The sequence below is a fragment of the Ovis canadensis genome, chromosome 13, assembly GCF_042477335.2.
Source record: "Ovis canadensis isolate MfBH-ARS-UI-01 breed Bighorn chromosome 13, ARS-UI_OviCan_v2, whole genome shotgun sequence".
Taxonomy (NCBI): domain Eukaryota; kingdom Metazoa; phylum Chordata; class Mammalia; order Artiodactyla; family Bovidae; genus Ovis; species Ovis canadensis.
This window is the reverse complement of record NC_091257.1, coordinates 34,456,499-34,479,182: the sequence shown is the minus strand read 5'-3', so window position 1 is coordinate 34,479,182 and position 22,684 is coordinate 34,456,499. Positions and strand designations below refer to the sequence as shown.

At 47.8% G+C, this 22,684-nt stretch overlaps 1 long non-coding RNA gene across 1 annotated transcript in view; it reads right to left on the bottom strand.

The window, feature by feature from the left end:
* Positions 1 to 679: 679 nt before the first annotated feature.
* LOC138417375 (uncharacterized) overlaps positions 680 to 22,684 on the bottom strand; it is a 41,891-nt gene continuing 19,886 nt past the window's right edge. The window contains exon 2 of the long non-coding RNA XR_011248098.1: positions 680 to 4,475. This is a non-coding gene — a long non-coding RNA (uncharacterized lncRNA). The remainder of the gene's footprint in view (positions 4,476 to 22,684) is intronic.

The following is a 22,684-nucleotide window of genomic DNA, read 5'->3' as shown; positions in this document are numbered from 1 at the left end:
CTTCTGCTCAGCAGCTTTCTAATGGACACGCACCACACTCTGTGAAGCAGAAGCCCTCCGCTGCAGTGGGCTGGTCACGGGGGATTGCACACCAGCAGCCCCCTCCCCCCCCCCCCCCGGCCCCCCATCATCTCCTTCGACCTCCGCTTTGAGGGACAGGGCTGCTCAGCTGTGGATGAAGGGCTGGTCGGCTTCAGAGGCGTGTGAATACGCCTGTTGCCGATAGAGGGCAGTGTTGCACGTCTGCAAAAGCCCACGCTCGACCGCCTCACAAGACCACCTAAGCTCTTACCTCGGCCCTCCTGCAACTCCAGCACCAGTTTAATGACGAACAGGAGCAATTAAAGCATCTACCCCACGAAACAGATGGCTTCTGGTCAAAGCTCATTATTGCTACATCACCACTTTGATACTGGAAAGGGCTTCTTAATAATTCATTATTATTCCTCACCAGTACTTTTCTGCAGAAGACATGTATTAGCCTCGCTTTTCAAAAGACAGATCCAGAGAGACTATTAATACATGGCATAAGTCGTTCAGTCCAGAGCCAGACAGACCTAGAAAGTACCTCAGGGTTTCTGCATTATGCTGAGGCATTCTCAAAAAGGCTGCTTTGCTGTCTTTGAATGAAAACCGCCCATGGTCTTCCTTTGCTCTTTTTTTTTTTCCAAAGAAAATATTTATTTTTTTTAGTTTTAGTTGTGGCACGTCGTATTCCCCGACCAGGGATTGAACTCAGGCCCCCTGCATCAGGGGCATGAAGCCTTAGCCTCTGGACCACCAGGGAAGTCTGACTTCCTTTGCTCTTGATTAATTGTCTGGTTTGGAGAGCCACTGAGACTTCACAGATGGGACCCCTTTCCCCACCACCCCCTAACTGCCATTTATCTCAGTTACAGTTGATAACTGATGACCAAACCAGCTAATTAAGCCCATTCTGCAGCCCAAGGAAGGAGTCAGAAGGGGATGGGGAACAGACACATATAGTCAAGTCAAAGAGTGCAACTGATTTGAGCGATTAAGGGTAAGAGAGTTTTCATCCTTCAGTGTCTCCTCCCTGCTCTTATGTAACTGAGAACAGCTTGCCCAGAGCTAGGAAGCTGTCAGCTCTCTCTCCCGCACTCTCCCACTTTCGACCCCTGACTCCTACAGAATCTCATTCTGCAAAGCCACATTCTGAAGGCACTGAATCACTTTTTGGCTAAGCACATGTTGGCTTTGGTGTCACCTACATACACAGCCTTTCTGCTTTATTTGAGGCTGGGTGACACATTCTCTTATGTAATAGGCTGGCAGCCGAGTAAGACTGAAAGATTCCCTCTTATGTATGGAGTGTCATCTCTAAACGGGAGACTATTTCTTGCAGAATGGCACTGATAAATTGATAAGTAGAATCAGCTGACAAACAGCGCCCAACAGTGCAGGCTCCTCTCATTGCCAATTTATCTCTAAAACACGGTTAGGCGAAAGAAGGCTTTCTGGCCTAAGTGCCATTACGTATTTCGGAATGACAGATTAAAACAAGGATTTGCAGTCAAACCTTGCAGGTAAATGTACATGTATCACTTGTTGCAGCGTGGTCCAGTGGAACACAGGGCCAGGCCTGGATACTGGCACACCAGGCGGCAGAAGTTTCTGTTTTGGGCTGTGAAGTTTCTCTCTCTGGTGGAAGCTCTGTCTGGCACATTTTTCAACCACCTAGAAAAGACTGTTGGCCCCCAGATAGTCAAGTGTTACTTTCGCTCTTACTAAGCACTGTGCCAGTCTCGGGGCAGTCGGAAAGGGTGGAGGAGAGCATGATGCTTTGATGGCTCTGGCCTGGTCTAAAGCGACACACCCAAGTCTGAAGGGTTTGTACCCACATCCTTTCCGTTGCACCTGGGTTGCTGGTGGCAATCACTTTTGCAAGATCCGTTGGATAGAGTGCCAACTAGAACTCAACTAGATCTCGAAATACGTGGGCCGTAGGCTTAGTCCTCCCTCCTGGGGACTTCAGAGACCACTAGAAGACCATTTGGCCCAAAGTCTGAACAAGTTTCTCTGATCCAAAATGGCAGCCTAATTCCAGGTGACCTGGATGTGGCCAACTGTTTCATTCAAGCCGTCGTCAAACATCAGACATGACAGAGCTCTCAAGGCTGATGTAGTCCAACTGGTCAGCTCACTTTATGCACAAGGACGCTGAGGTTCAGGGAAGTGCAAAGACTCGCCCTCAGGTTGAGGTGATGAAGAAAAGACTCTGCTTCCGGAGTCAGAGGTTCCAGTGTGACTATTTTAGTTGCCCTTGAAGAGAACCTCTCTGAGACTCACATTACTTTTTGTTACTGTTTTTTGTTTTTTGAGTTGTTGATGACAGGTGAACCACTCATTTCTGTGTGGCTCAGCATTGCCTGGAAGACTTGATAGATATACTGATTCTGAACTCCCTGCCAGCCCTCCAGCAGAGATTTGAATCAGGTTTCCTTGGGTCTGTCTGAGGGTCACCATGGAGAATGACGTGATCTTTGCCATCTTAACATGGCACAGTGTCCCATTGGGTCTCTTCACTCTGTTTTTTAGATGTGGTCCTGAGACTGTAGCCTTACGTTACTAAATAGGAGTAACAACTGGCTTCAGCCACCTTCTATTCCATCTTCACCCCTCCTCTCTCTGATCACCCACACCTTCCTCCTCCTTTTGCCCTCTTCAGGACTTAGACATACACAGCCTGTCCAGCTGTTGCCCTTATTAAGGCTTCCAAAAGGTCTGACCTTGAGAGTAAGTGTGAACACATATCAGCTTCATGGGACACAGGCCATTATGTCCTGACTTGCTTGCTACATTCTATCCCGAGCATAGGACTAGATACAGTGGGAATTTCACTCAAGTGCCTTGTTGATGGAGATGTCAGATGTCGCATGGAACTCATGAAATCCTACTGCTTCTCCATGGCCTAATACTTAATGTTATCTATGTAAAAGAATACATTGGCAATTGGTAACTGGACAAATACATGTACATTTTTTTAGGCTACTCCAGTGATATGCAATATATTTCTATTTCTAATTCTGACCATAACACATTTTCTACCATTCTTCTAGAACTATAAAAATGAAAATCAATGACAGCAATGAGAAGATCATTTACTATGCAATTTTCTGTTGTGCCCACAATTTGAGTTCTTTATGTTTAAAATGCATGCATGCGTGCTAAGTCAACCCCATGGACTGTATAGCCTGCCAAGTTCCTCTGTCCATGGGATTTCCCAGGCAAGAACACTGGATTGGGTTGCCACGCCCTCCTTCAGGGGATCTTCACAACCCAGGGACTGAACCTGTGTCTCCTGCATTGGCAGACGGATTCTTTACCCCTCAGCCACCAGGGAAGCCCATGTTTAAAAATGACATAGTTCAAAATAGGTCAACACTGTTCAAACACTTTATAAAGACCTATAATTTCTTTTTTTTAAATGTTCTGATTTTGTGTATTGAAAAGATAAAATTATAATAAATGAAAATTAAAGAGAAAATAATCTGCTATTTAAGCACTGCAGAAGATCATCTTCTTTTCATTTCCTTTCTGTCTTTATTCATAGACTTGCAACTTAAGGAGGTTTGTTTTCTATTCTCATCTCAGCAAGCACGAGTCTGAGAAAGGAACCTCACTTTAAGAAGGAGGAATAAATGTACATCTCATTCATGTCAAGGGGTGGTTATGGGAATCTGGGGATTCTACAGGTGAAAATGGTTTGTATGTTATAAAGTGCCTTAAATGCCAAAAGGATTGTCATTTTGATCAAAGTCTCTCATTTCACGATGGTGTTCTCCATCTCTTTAAAAAAGCTGTTGGCATCTGTTTTTAGAGGATGACAGATACAAGGTAAAATGAAGAAAGATGAAAGGATCTGCAAAGATTTCAGAGCATTTGACCCAAAGAGGAAAAAGCTGAAAAGCTTCTTAATATCTTCAAGGACATAAAGTCCTATGATAAAGTGTGAGTGGGAACCAGCTGTTACCCATCTCTTTGGAGGTCAAATAAAGAAGTTATGGGCTTCATTTTGAAGAGACCATTTAAGTTTTCTTAAAATCAACTTCCTGACTGTAGGGATTTTTGCCAACTGGGAAGGGATGGTGTAGCACAAGCCTCCTGCCTTGTGTCTTGAAGAATGTTATGTTCATCTACTCTCATGTACAAAATACCCTAAAACCTCATGGGGTGAAACAAGCAAGCACAGTTTTACGATGCTTTTGGCTTCTGTGGGTCAGGGACTCAGCCGGGGCATAGAGCGGTCTGTGTCTGCTCGGCTGTGGGGAAGATCCAGAGGTTTGGAAGGAGCTCACATGATCTTGGAACCAGCAGCAGGCGTCATCATGGCTGATGTCTAGGGCCAGGTTGTGCACCTCTCTCCAGGTATAGCTGAGATGTCTTCAGGTGATCACTGCATCAGCTTCTCCAACACGGCAGCCTCAGGGTGGCTGGACATCTCACATGTGGTTCTAGGAACAAAGGCAAAAGCTGCTTGGCTTTGAAATCACCCAAGTGTCATTTCTGCTTAACTAGGACTGTGGAAACAGTCAGAATCCCATCCAGATTCAAGGGGAGAGAACACCGATGTTACTTCTCAATGGAGGACTGTCAAAGAATTTGTAGTCATGTTTGAAAACCATCATAAAGAACTGACTGTAATCCATTTATTCACTCCACCTATCAGTGTTTCTTAAGCCCAGACACCAGGGTGGGATAACTAAGAAGAATTCAACACATCCTGACCAACCTGAAGGAGTCCCTGGGCCAATGGTGGTGGAGTAAACTTGGGGAGGGACCTTGCAAAGCCCACTCAGGTTTTCTACCATGAAGACCCTCCTCTCTGGGACTGAATGCTCTAAGGGAAAATTCTGGTCCTTGTGGATCCGACTAAGCTATGAGTAGTTTTTCAATCTGGTTTTATTTCTAGCCTTTGGCTTGTGCTTTCTGGATTCCACAATCCAGGGAACTCGAATCTTTGGCAGCAAGTCCCATCCTAAATGTAAACAGATGGAGAAAGTGCCAGCCTGGCCCTGCAGAATGCATTCTAAAGCAATAACGTGCTGACACTGGTTAGGCAAATGAAGCTGCATTAAACAACTCTGTTTGTTGAGCCCTTTCCCAGAGGACCCAGAAGTTTCACATTGGTGAGGGGCACAGCTAATGCCTCTCTCAGGGTTCCCCCCGGGAAGGGCTCCATCTCAGCTCGGTAGACATTTGTACAGCAAATGAGAGCCTTGTTGGTGAGCTTTCAGGGGAATATACCAGATTAGCTGGAGTGACTTTTAATTATTTCTTTTATGTTCTCCAGCTTTTCTCAGGGCAGAGAATACATCAAAGCCACCTCCAACCCAACTCCTCTTGCCATCACTTAAAATAACTTCATGACTGACATGGGCCCCACTGACTCAGAATCAGATTTCCATTTGTTCTGTCTCTTCCCCATTCTGCCTTCTTGGCACAGGGAGGAGCTGGACAAACTCAGCTTACCTTTCAGCCCAGTATCAGGGCTTCTGATTTTTGCTTTCCTCAATCAGGACAGGAAGAGGCAACACTCCATTGCTGGGGTTAAGAGGTGTCTGTCCAGAGTATCACTTACCCTCACATCTCTCCCTCTGGCTGAATAAAATGTCCACCACTAACTTATGTGCTGTCCCCATAGTCTTGTGGCACAGTTGGCCTATGGGATGTTCAGTAAAGGTCAAATGTCCCCTGGTTACATGGATTAACTCAAGAAAAGCAGTGGCTGTAATAATCAACATGTACTGGGCATGTAGGATGTGCTTGGCTGACCTCTTTTTTTGCAACATCTCATAAAATCTCTGCTATATGAGTGACAACTTGATGGATTAGTCATTATTGTTATCCTTGCTTCCTAGATAAGAGCTCAGGGGGTTACATAGCTTGTCCCAGGTTCCGTGGATATATTGTAAGAGCAAGGATTTGAACCCAAGTCTGTTTTACTCCAAAACTCTTGTTTTGAACCACTGCACAGCAATTAATTACACTTGGCAAAGTGCAGGAGTTCGAGAGTTTGGGATACCTGACAGTTATGTTTTGATGGTGTGGGCTAGGGGAGGAGAGGGAGGTGTTCTTTCTTAGGGAAAACACTTGGGATGCTGCTGCTACTGCTGCTAAGTCGCTTCAGTCGTGTCCGACTCTGTGCGACCCCATTGACGGCAGCCCACCAGGCTCCGCCGTCTCTGGGATTCTCCAGGCAAGAACACTGGAGTGGGTTGCCATTTCCTTCTCCAATGCATGAAAGTGAAAAGTGAAAGTGAAGTTGCTCAGTCGTGTCTGACTCTTAGCGACCCCATGGACTGCAGCCTACCAGGCTCCTCCGTCCATGGGTTTTCCAGGCAAGAGTACTGGAGTGGGTTTCCATTGCCTTCTTCAACTTGGGATGCTAGGAAGATGCAAAAATAGAATGCGGAGGATACTGAGCATAAACCCACACATTCAGGGTTTATTGAACACCTACTCTGTGTTGATGTATAGTGGAGTCAGGAGTAATGTACAAAGACCAGCAGGAGTTACTTATGAAAGGCAGGAGGAAGACTCAAGAACAGCAATGTGGGTGCTGTGGGTGCTTTCTCTTCTGGAAGAACCCACCACCCTGGGGTCAGCCAAGCGGCTTAGTGATCCCAGCCCTCGTATTTCCACAGCCACACCCCCGGTGGCCGACTCAGTCCCTGGAGTCACAGAGTATGTATGTGTATGTGTACCAAGTCGCTTCAGTCATGTCCAACTCCTTTGCGACCCAATGGATTGTAGCCCACCATGTCCCTGAGATTCTCCAGGCAAGAATACTGGAGTGGGTTGTCATGCCCTTCTCCGGGGGGTCTTCCTGACCCAAAGACGGAACTCAAGTCTCTTATGTCTCCTCCATTGCCAGGCGGGTTCTTTAGGAAGTCACAGAAGATGTCTGTAGTGTTTGTGTGTAGCAGGTGTACGAAATAAGAAGCAAAATCAGGACCCAGAGCCCCAGGGACAGCAATCTTCAGAGTGGCCTGGAAACCCTCAAGAACCCCCAGTGGGAGCAGCAGGAGCTTTGCTGCAGACCCAGCAGACAAGGAGCAGCTGGACCCTGGGGATGCTGTCATCCTGGGCTCATCCCTGATGGACAGGAAGTACTTCCCTCCAGTGAGTGCTCAGTGCTACTGAAAGAATCGATGGGAGCCAGGGGAGTGGAGGGGCCAGAGGAATCATACATATTTTATGCTGTGGAATCAAATGGGATAGGCAAAGCGATTTCTTTTTCAAATGGAAGTGGCGGAGACTCGATTTCATTTAAGATTAATAGGTGCACTGCCCAGTCATCAGAGCTCGGAGACAAAGTAAGATGAACAGGCAAGATGCTGAGCCACAAAAATGGAGCTGGGATATTCAGGGCTGCAGAGGAACATTTGACATAAATATTACAATCCGGGTGGTGGCCTAACGGGCAGGCACCTCTTCCTTCATATCATTCATTCCTCGAAAGTGTGGAGAAGCTGGGACATTATTTTCAATGCACCAGGAAGATTCTGGTAATGCTGATGAAGTTACTTCTAGTACGTGAGAAATGATGCTCCAATACAGTCTCTGTCCTGATTAAGTCTGGCTGGAACAACAAAACTCAAGGCTGAGGGGCGCCCGCTGATGGGTGGAGGAAGTGTGCGCGGTAGCCTCTTTCTTTCCCTGCCCTCGTGGGGGCCACCCACCTGAATCATTCCAGAGCACTGAGCATCTAGGCTGTCTGCAGAGATGGGCGGGGACAGATACCTCACTCTTCCTTTGGGAATTTCTTTTCATGCTTAACAGCCTCTGAAGGCAAATGGAAGGTGATTTTCCAGGCCATTCCCTTTGCTTGATCTATTTCCAAACACTGTGTCTCTGCCTCCACTTCCTGCTTGTTCTATGAAAGGAGAGCGTGGCAGAGCTTCCTTTAGTCAAGCCCTCTTTCTCTCCTTTTGAGGTGTGACACATCCCTAGGAAGTCAGTCATCAGTAATCAGTCACTGCCCAGTCATCAGAGCTCGGAGACAAAGTAAGAAGAACAGGCAAGATGTTGAGCCACAAAAATTGAGCTGGGATGTTCAGGGCTGCAGAGGAACATTTAGCATAAATATCATATGGGCAGGAGTAGGATCAGTGCATCTTTTGTGAAAGGGAGGCAGAGTGTAGTGACCAGCAGGGCCTTCCCTGCACACAAGACAGGCGTCCAGGAAACACGCCCATTCTGCTCACCCTTTCTTCCCACCAACTAGCCACGAATCTGGGTTGTCGCATCCTCCATGTGGGTCCTGCCCCGGGAAGCAGGAGGAATAGAAGATAAGCTCCCGTTTCCTGCCTGCCAGGCGCGTGCAGACTTCCTGTTTTGTCTCTTGCCCTCGTTTTAACCTGTGCCCAGATCTCTGCTGTACTTCAGCCCACAGGGGAGCCGAGCTGTCAGCACCGCTCCCTGAAGCCCCAGAGAAGAGACATCAATCAGGGGACCCTCTACCTTGGGGCGGCATGGCCTATTTGGGAGTCACTTAGGGCTTCCCTGGTGGCTCAGACAGTGAAAATCTGCCTGCAGTGCAGGAGACCGGGGTTCAGTGCCTGGATCAGGAAGATCCCCTGGAGAAGGAAATGGCAACCCACTCCAGAATTCCTCTGTCCTGGAGAATCCTATGGACAGAGGAGCCTGGCAGGCCATCGTCCACGGGGCTGCAAAGAGTTGGATACAACTGAACGACTGACTACGCGGAAAAACATTTAATAAGCGAAGGAATACCGAATATGTCCTTGCAGGGCCCTCCGCATCATGATGCCCGCCCAGAGGACTTCCCTTTTGCAATCATGTGCACGTGAACCTCAAGTCTCTCACGCCTGTAGGAGAAGTGCTGCTGTAACTCCAAAGGGTGGTGGGCAGCGTGATGCCAGAGGCTCTGCTGCTTCTGCTGCTTCATGCTGCCTGCAGGTCCTGGACGGCCCCTCATCTGTCACCCACGGGGGGTCCTCCACCAGTGCTGCCAGTGCGCTGTGGCATAAAGCTCAGGATGGGCCTACCATTCCTTCAGGTCTGGTCAGGCCAAAAAACCTTCACCACTTGCCGCTCAACTGAAAAACAAATGAAACACTGTCCTCTCCCTCTAAAAACCACACTCAGTCCCGGGAAGTCACGGATGTGTGGGGCCAGGGTGTTGGAGAAGATGATGTCACTGCCCTCCCAGCTGCCTTGATCTGGTTTGTTTTTCAAACGATATGGGAGAGTCTTCGTTGTGATTACAAGCAGAGAGGAAAAGTACCACCATGTTGACCAGGATCAACACCCCCCTGCTTTGCAGGCTCAGGGCTCCTCTACCCAGGGAGCCCTGTGGGCATTTGTGACACACGTGTCCGTGGGAGGGTGTGTGTGGGTGCAGGGAGGGCTGGGCCCCATGCAGTCCTGGCTGCGGTAGCAGACACGGAGTGGAGGCGTTCAGTCATTTATAAAACCAGCCCCCCACTTTTCCTGCAGGAGGTAACGTGCACACAGGCCTGGGATGGGGTGGCACTCAGTTCCTGGTGTTTCCGTTCCTGCAGGGGCAGCGCCAAGGTCCCTGCTTCCGGGGGTCCTGAGCCACCTCCCAAGGTGCTTGTTCCCACAGGTGGTCAGCAGGCCACAGGCCACTGCAGGGACATGAAAGCATCTCCTCTCCCAACATGTCATCTTCTCCTTCTGTCCCTCTGTCTCCATTCTTCCCTTTTTCTCTTCCTTCCCCTACCCATTCAATTTCCCCCTCACCCCTTACCCAGTCCTTTGGAACCAAGAGAACTGGCGAGCCACCAACTCTTTATGACCTTGGAAGAGGCCTTCGCCCCCTTGGGATTCATGTCTTTTTGAGTAGAAGCAGGAAGCTGGACCATGGCTTGGGAACAGAACCTCGGACTGATCTTGTTGACCTGTTGACCCAAGCCCCAACTGTCTGTCCAGCCCATGTAGGGTGGTGGCTGGGGGCCCCCACAGACCCCGGGCTCCATTCACCAAACTGTCCAACCACTAAAATCAGCTCTAACTGTATTTTCCTTTCTCTCTTGCTCACAGAAGGAATGCAGTGGCTAATCCAAGCTGCTGAGGCTGTGTTTTCTCTTTGTCACGATCACATCGGGCACCAACCACTTTGAGGTACATCTCGGCCAGTGCTGGGGTGACCTTGGCTCAAGTCTGTACTTTACCTCGGCTTCTGAACAAAGCCAAACAGGAGCCATGAAAGGGCTACAGGGCCAATGAAGTAACGTCTGAAAATGTTTTTGGGATCTTTGAGTTTCTCAGAGTAATTTTTTTTCTAATTCCAGAAAGACACTGTCCCTTTAAAAAAAAAATAAAAACAAGGCCATCTGAGCGGTGAATTTAAATGAGCTGTGCATAATAATTTCATCTTCATGCTGTAGTTGAACCCACAATCCTGGGCAGGGCCTAAATGTAACTACTTCAATTATTTATCAGAAAAATTGTTTTTCTCAACTCCACCCGGATGCTGAAATGGTTTTCTAATACAGTTTTTAAAATATGCTCCAGTTCATGACCTCAACTTCCGGGAATCATTGCGTTCCCATCAGTGGACCACATCAAATCAGTTGGCTCCAAAAGCCACGGGTGATTCAAAAAGCCTGACTCAGCCTGGCCTTAGAGGACACTCCTGCGGATGCAGGTCTGAGCTCAAACTCTTCAGCCCTGGGCAAGTTTTAGCAGAGTAGAGTTGGGACGATGGTGATGTTCTCATGATTAATCTCCTGCACAAAAGATTGAACAGGGAATTAATGTGGATTTCTTAGAAGCTGTTGAAACTTAAGAGCCTTGGTTTTAGTGAGAATTTCAGATGCAAGAGCTGCCAGGGACATTTGCCATCAGGATCATGACCTAATTGTATTGATTATCATTTATTGTCCATAAGAGTCTGGTAGACGCCACCAGTGAACTTTCCAAATTGTCCATAGGCCTCCAGTGAATTTGTTCCAGTGAAATAAGTGGGCTCCTGGGAATACCTCCCTCAGGATATGAAGGACGAGAGGATGCTGGTACCTCACTAGGCAAAGCCTCCCCAGCAGGCTTCGGGATCCAGAGCAAGTGTTAGAGATTTTTGGAACTGAGGCCTCAGGTCAAATAGTATGATAATATTGAGCTCCATGAAATTGCCAATATTCAACTGTTTTCTTAAACCTAGATTTTATTTATTTATTAATTTTATTTTTGGATGTGCTAGGTCTTCATTACTGCTCCGGCTTTTCTCTAGTTGTGGCAAGTGGGGGCTACTCTCTAGTTGCAATATGTGAACTTCTCATTGCAGGGCCTCCTTTGTTGGAGAGCTTGGGCTCTGGGCACATGGACTTCAACAGTTGCTGCCCCTGAGCTCCAGAACACAGACTCAATAGTTCTGGTGCACAGGCTTAGCTGCGCCATGGCATGTGGGATCTGCCTGGACCAGGATCAAACCCAAATCTGCAATGCCAAGCAGATTCTCTACCACCTAGCCACCAGGGAACCCCCTCAACCATGTTTTAACCTGTAAAAATGGCTGTTTCATGTGATTTGACCTAATGTATATACTTGACACTTGATAGTGACCTTTTTCTTTCATGGAGGCAGAAAGACTCTGTGTCGCACTTAGAATGAAATCCTACTTGTGCTCAAAGGTCCATAAAGCACCTCAACCCCAGTGAACTTAGCCCTGTTAACTCCCTCATGGTTTCTCACTACCCCTGTCAGAGTTAATCTCTCCATCTGGGGTTGTGCTGACAGTTGACTAGCAGTTCTTGTGAAATATACACCTTTAACTATAGCTATTTGTATTCATGAATGCCCATTAAAATTACAAATTCTTTGAGGATGTGGTCTATCACACACATCTTTGCATCTCCTAGATGCCTTTCCACATGGTAGGCACTATTAATTATTTATTGGTTGGCTACCTGGATCTTGATGCTTTTACTAATGTAGCAAAAATTGATTACCACCAGTCAACTCTTTCAGAATTTATAACAGGACTATAGTTTTTGCCTCATGGAACAAAAATGATTATAGTTTTTTATATTAGGATTAAGAAGGTTGTCGCCTTTTTAATCTCATGTAGCACATAGCATTTTCACAGAGTGCTTTGCGTTCACATTTTCCTTTGCGTTGATGTGATTCAGAAAATACTAAGTGCTGATGGGCTTCCCTGCTGGGTCAGTGGTAAAGAATCCACCTGACAATGTAGGAGATGCAAGTTCAATTCCTGAGTTGGCAAGGTCAAGAGAATACTGAGGAGGGAGGTCAAGAATACTGGAGGCAGTTGGATTTCCTGGGAAATCCTATGGACAGAGGAGTTTGGCTACAGTTTATGGGATCATAAGAGTCAGACACAACAGTGACTAAACTACTGTAACAAGAGCTGACTGGTTTTCCCAGTTCTGCTATGTCCCCTCAGGTAAGGGGTTCCATGGGGGCACAGAGGGTGTCGCAACTACCGAAACACATGGAACTAGATCACGTGCCCAAGCAGAGCATGTGACCAGAAGCCAAGGACGGGGAGCTTCCCGGGCAACACGCCTCCGGTGGAGCTTGGCAGCACTCCATCCTCCCTCCAACCCCATCGTGCCCACCTGCTCCCCGTCATGGGCTACTTCTCCATGAATGGACCTGATGTTCTTCCAGATGCCGAAGCCAGAAGTCCTTGAGGCCAAACACACCCTCCCGCCCGTTACCTCCATGACCCCCGCATCTCACTGGCCATCTCTCTGTTCCGTTCTGTCTGCTTCCGCTACCTGGATGCCAAGGTAATGCCCTTGGTTCCTGGCTCTCCTGTGGCCTCTCTTCCCTCCTGAGGCTCCTCCACCAGAGTGAGCTTCATAAGCTGTGCTTCTGTGTTGTTCCTCTGCTTCAAACCCTTCCTGCACGCCTCACTTGCAAGTCACACCCTTCCATCCGGTCTGGCCTTCCTCTCTGGAATCCTAGCCCTCGCCCTCCCTCTGAGCTGCTCGGAGTTCCTGTCTCCCCTTGAGTTTTATGTTTCCAGCTCCCTCTGAATGGTCAGCGCACACCCTCCTCACAGCCAAATCCTACTGAACTGTGAGATTCAACTCCAGGGTCTCTTTTATCATTCCCTCCACCAGGCTGGCCCGTGTACCTCCCTGGATCCCACAGCACCAAGCTCACCTCCAGCAGAGAAAGTGGAGCCATCAGTGCAGAAGCAGCTCACCTTAGCCGTGACAGTGTGTTTCCTTTGCTTTGCTTACTTGATGTTATGTGATGCACAGATTTTTATTCTGGCTCTATTTTCTTTGTCAGGACAGTGACTACCGGTAAAGATCCAGCTCTGGCTCTTTACGTGCTATTCCTAGCCTTGAGTATTTCTCTACTTGGCCTGTTACAGTGGGCATGAATTTATATGTGACAGGCAGACACAGGGCCTTTTAGCTAATTACAAAGAGAATGCCCCACATGGCAGCCATCCTGTCCCCTTGGAAACAAAAGCGGAGAAAGATGATTTGCTGGTGATTGAAGGTAAATCTCCTGAGGTTTCAGAGTTGGGATTTAGTGACTGCCTGCGGAAAGGAATAAACTCCCCCATCATCAGACAAAACTCAGGTCTAGCTATGAGCAAGGGGCAAAGCCGCCCATCTTTATTGGATGACAAGTCTTTATCACAAATGATGAACAGGAGGCAAAATCTCACTTTCCCAGGGTATCAAATTTGTCATAGGCCTATGCTGTGTTCAGGGTGGTCATCTCCTTCCTACTAGAGGATGTGGGGATAGGCAACCTTCAAGACCTACCTGGATGAAGCCTGAACCCTAAACAAGGTGTTAAGAACCCAAACCTGGGGATGGTGCCTGAAATATGGCAGCATCTGTGACTCATGCAAGCTTAGTCATTTCAAGTTGAAGCTGTGCCAGTTCACCACCCAGTAATATTTTCCACTCAATGATCACCGATAAACAAGAGATAACCAGTCATCTCTAGATTGTGCTCAGAGCTCCAGCTCTGAGGCCCAGGCAGCTCAGAGGATCTGGCAGTGGCAAAGCAGCAGGCCTTTCCCCTCCAGCCTATCTGCTGGCTTACACCCTCCCCCAACCCTGCCCCCGAAGGCGTCGACAGCTGGTGTAGCTGCTCAGCACTGAGTTGAAATTGGGGGCTTTTACGTATACAGTAGGTTTCAGAGTTTAAAGAATATTACATAATTGAAATAATATTTTTTAAAAAACCGTTGACTTTGCTTTACTGGTTGAAACTACAATTAGAAGCCAGCAGTCAACAGTGATGGGCTTCCTGAGTAGCACTAGTGGTAAAAACCCTCCTGCTAATGCAGGAGATATAAAGAGATGCGGGTTCAATCCCTGGGTCGAGAAGATCCCCTGGAGGAGGGCTTGGCAACCCACTCCAGTATTCTTGCCTGGAGAATTCCCATGGACAGAGGAGCCTGGTGGGCTACAGTCCATAAGGTCACAAAGAGTCACACAAGACTGAGTGAGCAAGCTATTCAACAGTGATGGATTCTCTGAAACAATGGGAAGAGCCTTGAAAGTAGTTCACAGCAGACATGGGAGGTTCAGCCCAGACAGGCCAGGGCTCTGAGAGGCTGCTGTGTCCAGAGGAGGCAGCAGCCAGGTGGGGCTTTGAGGGCCCCAGGTGATACAGGGCACAGCCCCTGTGAGGGCTGTTCATGCTGCAAATTCAACCATCCATGAGGGAGCAGCTTGGAAGGGCAGGGGTGTTCTTGCTGCTAACTGGTTTAGTCTCAGCTCGAGTCCAGCCTCCCTTGGCAGACACAACTGTTACTATCCAAAGAGACTGAAACTCATCAAAGCTATTTGCGTCTATGTGCCAAGCCACAGAGATGATGCAGTCATGAGCACAGACTCGCGGCTGAACGCGTGTGTGCCGCAAACTCCTCCACACGAGAGGGGCTCATGTAGTATAGCAGGAGGCAAGTGTTTTGAAGCGAAAACCTGTGAATATAAGATGACGATGCGACATGACAGGAGACAGGTGTGCTCCGCAGGCAGCCTCTCTCCGTGGAAACTGCAGGGCGGGCGTGCTGAACTTAGTGAGATGCAGCAAGCTCCCAGACTCATTTCAACCCAAGCAGACACAACCTTCCATGACTTCCATTAAACAAGTTATTAAAAATTTAAAATAAGAATGCCTGTCTCTGATATTTCCTTTTGTTGGATGATGCAGTGAAGTGACCAAGGGGCTGTGTGTGTGTGGGGGGGGGGGGGCGGTGGGGGGGGTGGGAGGCCAGGGAAGATCGGGGATAGACAGTGACAGATAAGGGAAGGAATACACAGCTTAATTAGTACCCAATGATGGAAACCCAACTATGCTCTGATTTTATCCTTTTGGGGTTATCGTTTATATTCATACATGATTCAAATAAAAACCCTGGAGATGGCTATTCCTAGTATTCTCTTGTAGATATGGGACTACTGAGGGAAGCTATGTGAGTCCCCCTACGTCACACTCTAGGAAAGACAGATCTCAAAGCACAGTCTCAGGCTTCACACCCAGTGCTCTGTCCTCCGAAATATGCTCTTTCTTCAGCAAATCATATAGATCGTGGGGACAAGATTTTCCCAAGATTACTTGGATTCCCATGTGCATGCTACTGCCTCACGGTCTGTAGGGTAGAATGCTGGTTCCCATACAATGTGAATCCTACTGTCTGGGAGCAGTTGTGAACAGAACTTGGGGACAGGTTGCAGGCTCCTGGGCCACTGGGTGGGGGATGAGGAAAAAACCCATAGATGTCAATATTGTAATACTCATTGTATCAGCTGTGCTTGATAAGCATTTGCTGTGGGCCAGACCCTCAGACCCTTAGTAAACCCCGGGATTTGGTGATGGGCAGGGAGGCCTGACGTGCTGCGGTCCATGGGGTCACAAAGTGTCGGACACGACTGAATGACTGAACTGAACTGAACTGAGACCCTCAGACAGGCTTCCCAGATGGTGCTAGTGGTAAAGAACTCACCTGCCAGTGCAAGAGAGGTAAGAGACACAGGTTTGATCCCTGGATCAGGAAGATTCCCTGGAGAAGGAAATGGCAACCCACTCCTTGCCTGGAGAATCCCATGGACAGAGGGGCCTAGTGAGCTACAGTCCACAGGGTTGCAAAGAGTTGGACATGACTGAAGCGACTTTGTACACATGCACGCAGACCCGTAGACATAAGCACTCGTGAAATGGGGGCCACAGCTGGTGAGCACTCATAGACACAGTCCTGGGCTCCGCAAAGCCCCAGTCTTATTAGAAAGATCAGCAAGGGAGCCTGGGCTGCTCCCCCACCCAGCCTTCAACCCGTTCCTCACTGAGAATCTCTGGGCATTATTTAGACACCACCAATCTTGATATTCACTCAGGGTTGGGGGGAGTCTTCTGAGAGAACACAGAACATGGTTCTCTCTATAGAGCAAAGGCAAGGGCCAGCTTGCCCACCCAGAATGGAGGAGAGAAGGGTGCAGAGAGCCAGGAAAGTTAAGTCATTCATTCATTCATCAGATAAATATTTGTAAAGAGCCAAGGATGTGCCAGCCACTCTTCTGAGGGCTGGGACGATGGTGGTGCACAAAACAGATAAACACCCCCTGTTCTCTTGGAGATAATGGGCCTTGATCTCCTTGAATAGGTCCAGCCTGGTGGAGAGGCTGGGGGAAGGAGAGAGTGTTCTGTTTTCAGTGTAACATTGAAGAACCCAGGGCTTTGCTGTCTGCAAGCCAGCAGACCCAAGGTGCAACTCAGGCCCTCCACTGTGTGCTGCTACACAAGCAGACCAGCGGAAAGAGGGGTCCTGGGACCTTGGCAGAAACTGCAGAGATGTTGGCACCAAATGTTGTGACTCTAAGTTTATTCCTTCTGTTATCTTTCCCTTCCAAATGAAAGTTTCTAGGGAGACACGGGTGACAAGTGCACCCAACTTTGTCAACACTTTTGAGTACAGATATTCTATTGAGACCTATTGAGTAAACTTATTCATCTACCCAAATATCGCAACGCCCTTAAAGAATTTAAGATATCTGAAAACACTCATCATATTTGTAAAGTAAGGCAAAGCAATGCCTAACCAAAAAACCAACAGAAAGTTATATGACCATTTTTATTATGCAAAATTGCAGTTAAGAACCAGAATTTGAAAAATACACAAGGAAAGGGCCTACGGCTTAATCAGTGTATTTATTATTTTTAGAACAAACTCTAAGATCAAACATGTCTATTTCACGGGATTTTATATGTATGATATTTCAGATCAAGACTGAAATTTCTATATTAACAAAAAAAATCATCATCCTAAGCTACAGGAGTGGAGCAGGGAATAAACTAGTACTTTCCAGCAATTTCTTTCTGCCAATTCTAAACTGGTTACAGGAAAGAACTGCAATTTGTGAGGTAAACTCAACAACAGCTTGGTTTTCAGAGGGAAGCTGAGATACACACATACCTACCCATGGTTACTTCCTTTCGAAGAGCAAGAAAACAAACCCCAAATGCCTGAAGTGGTAATAATGGTTGGTTTTATTCAGCTGATAACAAATTTGCCCCTTTACAGGCAGAAGATGCAAACCCAAGGCAGCGGTGTAGGACTTCCTTTCCCGTGATGGGTAGGTCCCTGGATTTCACTTCTCTGATAGTCACTCTTGACACCTGCCGGCTGATCACTCACTCCCCATGAACTTCACTCCAGTGCAACGCAGCTTCTGTGGTCACAGCCCTAACCTCGTCATCCACAGCGTGTTCTGCCGCCTGCATCTTAGCCTCCCTGTCCCCTCCATTCCTCCTCCTCTTCCTCCCAGTATTCCTTCTCTGTCTCTTCTGCCGATGCCCTGGCCTCTGGAAGCCTCCATCTTGTACCCTGCCCTCCATCCCTGGTCAGGAGAGTCCGTCCTCATCCATCAGCTAAGCCTCTCTCGTCTCACACTGTGGCTCTGTATTTAGAACACCCTTTACCTTTCTCAGGCTGGGCCCAATTCAGAGATCAGGGTCCATCATCTCCATGAGAAGAGGGACTGTTTCTCTGTTGTGCAACTCCATAGTCCCAGCACCCAGAAGAGGGGCTGGCACTTCTGGGCCCTCCGTAAGTATTTCTTGGATGAATGAATGAATGACTTAACGCCCCTGGTTCTCTGCACTCTTCTCTCCTCCCCTTTGGGTGGGTGAGCTGGTCCCTCTTGCTCCTCCCGCCATGTTCTGTGTTTACTCTAGGACTCCCTTTCCCTGAAGGACCATCAAGATGATCCCTGGCGTCTAAAAAATGCACAACCTGAGGGCCCAGCCCAGATATTCTCAGGGAGGAAGGGGCTGGGGGCCAGGCGTGGGAGCAGCCCAGGCTCCCCAGTTGGTCTTTCTGATTAGAGTGAGGCTTCCTTGAGCCCAGAGTTTGTGTCTGTGAACCTTCACCTTCTCCAGCTGCAGTGCCCGTTTTCTAAGTGCTTCTAAACGGAGTCCAGTTACCTGGATGAGTGTTTGCCTCTGGGAAACACACAGTTAGAAGGCTCCTTCCTTTCCCACATGACTTTAAGACCAGTGCTTCTAGGGCAGAAGTGTACCAGCCAGGGTGTGGAGGCTCACATTTGAAACCTGGTTGTACCTTGACGGCATAACATCATCACCCAGCTGCACGCCTGGGCGGCACTGGGCCTGGATCATAACGCGCTTCATCCCTGAGTTACCTTCCTCTTATCTGATCTGCTAGGGAATCTGGATTTGTCAAAGTTCTCAGCCCCATCTGCTTCTGGCCAATGTTCCTACCTGTTCAGCAACCCAGAGAGTAGCAAACAGGACCTGGGCCTGCAGTAGCAGACGGGTCAGCACTGGAGGTGGGTGGGCCACCTAGAAAGACCCCCTGCTCCATCCTTCTGTATTTTCTAGGCTGACCAGCACATCAGAAGTGAGGAATGGTCTTTCCTAGCCTGGGGTCTCAGTGAGCGCACCCTCTGCTCCCAGCTCCACACAGAAGGAAAACACACCCAGTCCGGCTCCAGGACTAAGAGAGTCTGGTCCACCGGGGTCACCTTTAGCAAGGACATTAACAGTCAGGAAATGGTGAAAAGAGGTTTCGAGGACTGACAAAGCCTTTAAAACCTCCAGATCTGTGAGGAGCTGGTGAAAGACGGAGGAGGCCAAGAGCTAGCGATTGGCTTTTGGCACCTCTGAGTCTCCCCAGTGAACACAGGCAGCAAAAGCCTTTATGTTTATCCGAGGTCAGCAGTGAGAACGCAGCCAACAGGGAGAGAGCAGCCCATGGAGGAGGCGGGAGTGGGAGGAGGGGAGAAGATGTGGAAAGGAGGCAGGAGGGGCTGGGCAGAGACTGACAAAACCCAGGCAAGTCTGCTCCCAGGGGCTGGGACTCTGGAAAACAAATTTGGAAACATTATCCCATAAGATCTCCATTGAAGACATTAAGCCTAGAGGCCCTAAGAGACCCACTGAAGAGAGGAGGCCGGAGCCGGGATCTCAGAGGCTCAGCCATTCTGTGAAATCAAAACAGCTTCAGCCAAAACAGCTCGTGAAGAGATAAGGGATTAAACCAAGCTTGGAACCATTTTAGATGAGAGAATCTCTAACATTCTTGAGGTTCCCATAGGAAGAGGTTTGCTCAACTTAGCAATGAGCTGTGAAAAGCAGAATTCCACTTCGGGGGTCCCTGCTGAAGCATAAAAAAAAAAAAAAAATTCTCCCACAGGCCATGTGATTGTGTTTATTTTCTTCCAGGGCTGGCAACATACAGTGAACCCCACATTCCTTAGTGATTGCACCCCAAAATATCATACTAGGGAATTGTTAGGTCTGGGGACTCAAAATTCACTGATAAAGTGAGTTCTTACTGGAATTCAAAAAGCAAACAGGAACCAAGAGTATTTTTATTGCACTTTTCCATCTAAAGCTTTTTCATCTTGGTTTGGATTCCAGTTGCTCCCTGGGCAGTTTTGAAAAAATAAAAATGAAAAGGAGAAGGCTTCAGCAGCTATAAGTAATAGAGGTGAAGATACCATCGAGAAGGAAGCTGCAAGCAGCTGTGGGGCAGGTCCCTGGGTGCCTGGAGGATGCACGGGTCATGTGTCAGGTCAGGGGCACTGATGTTTTATGCTGAACATTCAAAAAGTTACATCCTGGAACACCATGGTTAATATCAAGACTCCCCAAGCATGGTGTCAGGGATACAATCTGAGGTCCCCAACAGAACTTTTCCAATTTTTCCAAATGTGTTTCAGGTGAGGAAGTGAATTTTAATACGAGGCAGAGAGTCAGGTCTTTGGGGGTCTCTCAGAATCCAAAAATGTTGAGAGGCCCATCCTCCGTCTCCTGTAGCACCGACTCCTGTTTGTACATAAACACGAGCCAGTATTCTCTACTTCTCTGTTCCCAAGTTGAGGGATGTTATAGGACATTGCATTGTTATCTGGGAGGGCTTGGGGGCCTACGATTCTTCAGAACCGAGGAAGTAGGAAGTCTTGTCAATGGAGAGTGTAAGAAATGAGCGTTCGACTTGGACTCCTGAGCCTGTGGGGAGGGGGTTGGACACTGCGGAAGGGGCAGGTGAGGCTCTGAACCCCTGATTTTCCTAGCCCTCTATCTGGCACCAAAGCCCATGGGAGCCAAAGATCTATCTCCTCCCTGCAAATTGAAATGTGGCAAAGACGTCAATATGGTTCATTCCTAAAGGGCCACATGTGACTTTGAGCTTCACCCACCCAAGGATGCCTCCAGAATGGAGCTTGAAAAGCCACTCTGCTGACCTGTGTGGGCTTCCTTCTATGGAGTACAGTGGCTCTTTTCCTCCATATGTGGGGCTGGTGCTGCCCTTGGTTGAGGAAGAGGAGTAGAAACGGTGATGTCCTGCCCTTCCCTTCTCTTCTGCCTAAACATCACCCAGGAGATCTGAAGTTTGTCAGTATTGCCCTTCTGATAATATATAGGATTCCTACATTGTTGTGCAGATAACTGGACAGAAACCCAAATGGCAACACTCAGTGTTACTCAACTGGGGAAACAGAGGCGTGGAAGATTTGCGACAGCTTAGAAAAACTGAAATCAATGAGTTAGAATAATTATAGACTAAACTCTCAAATTTTAATGTCTTCATACAACAATTTATTTCTGTCTCCTGATCAGTTTGATGCAGGTATCTGAGTGATGTCACAGTGTGGAACTACTGCACAATTGCACTTATCTCACATGCTAGTAAAGTAATGCTCAAAATTCTTCAAGCCAGGCTTCAGCAATATGTGAACTGTGAAATTCCAGATGTTCACACTGGTTTTAGAAAAGGCAGAGAAACCAGAGATCAAATTGCCAACATCCGCTGGATCATGGAAAAAGCAAGAGAGTTCCAGAAAAACATCTATTTCTGCTTTATTGACTATGCCAAAGCCTTTGACTGTGTGGATCACAATAAACTGAGGAAAATTCTGAAAGAGATGGAAATACCAGACCACCTGACCTGCCTCTTGAGAAACCTGAATACAGGTCAGGAAGCAACAGTTAGAACTGGACATGGAACAACAGACGGGTTCCAAATAGGAAAAGGAGTATGTCAAGGCTGTATATTGTCACCCTGCTTATTTAACTTATATGCAGAGTACATCATGAGAAACGCTGGGCCAGAAGAAGCACAAGCTGGAATCAAGATTGCCGGGAGAAATATCAATAACCTCAGATATGCAGATGACACAACCCTTATGGCAGAAAGTGAAGAAGAACTAAAGAGCCTCTTGATGAAAGTGAAAGAAGTGAAAAAGTTGGCTTAAAGCTCAACATTCAGAAAACTAAGATCATGGTGTCCAGTCCCACCACTTCAAGGCAAATAGATGGGGAAACAGTGGCTGACTTCATTTTTCTGGGCTCCAAAATCACTGCAGATGGTGACTGCAGCCATGAAATTAAAAGACGCTTACTCCTTGGAAGAAAAGTTATGACCAACCTAGACAGCATATTCAAAAGCAGAGACATTACTTTGCCAACAAAGTTCCGTCTAGTCAAGGTTCCAGTAGTCATGTATGCATGTGAGAGTTGGACTATAAAGAAAGCTGAGCGCTGAAGAATTGATGATTTTGAGCTGTGGTGTTGGAGAAGACTCTTGAGAATTCCTTGGTCTGCAAGGAGATCCAACCAGTCCATCCTAAAGGAGATCAGTCCTGGGTGTTCATTGGAGGAACTGATGTTGAAGCTGAAACTCCAATACTTTGGCCACCTGATGTGAAGAGCTGACTCATTGGAAAAGACCCTGATGCTGGGAAAGATTGAGGGCAGGAGGAGAAGGGGACAACAGAGGATGAGATGGTTGGATGGCATCACCGACTCGATGGACATGGGTTTGGTTAGACTCTGGGAGTTGGTGATGGACAGGGAGGCCTGGCGTGCTGCAGTTCATGGGGTCACAAAGAGTTGGACACGACTGAGCGACTGAACTGACTGAACTGAACAGTGTGGCAGTCAGGACACCTGGCTCCTCCCATCTTGTGGTCCAGCTGTCTCCACGGCCTTGGCAGAGACAGCATATGGACAAGGCATCCCCGAGTTCTCAAATGCCCTGTATTGAAAATGACACACATCACCTCCACCTGCATTCCTGTTCCAGTTCTTTACTGATGCACAGCAAATCACCCCAAACTTACTGGCTCACAACAGTAACAACATTCGTTTTGAACTTGCAATTTGGACAGGGCTTGGTGGGGACAGCTTGTTTCTGCTCCATGTGGTG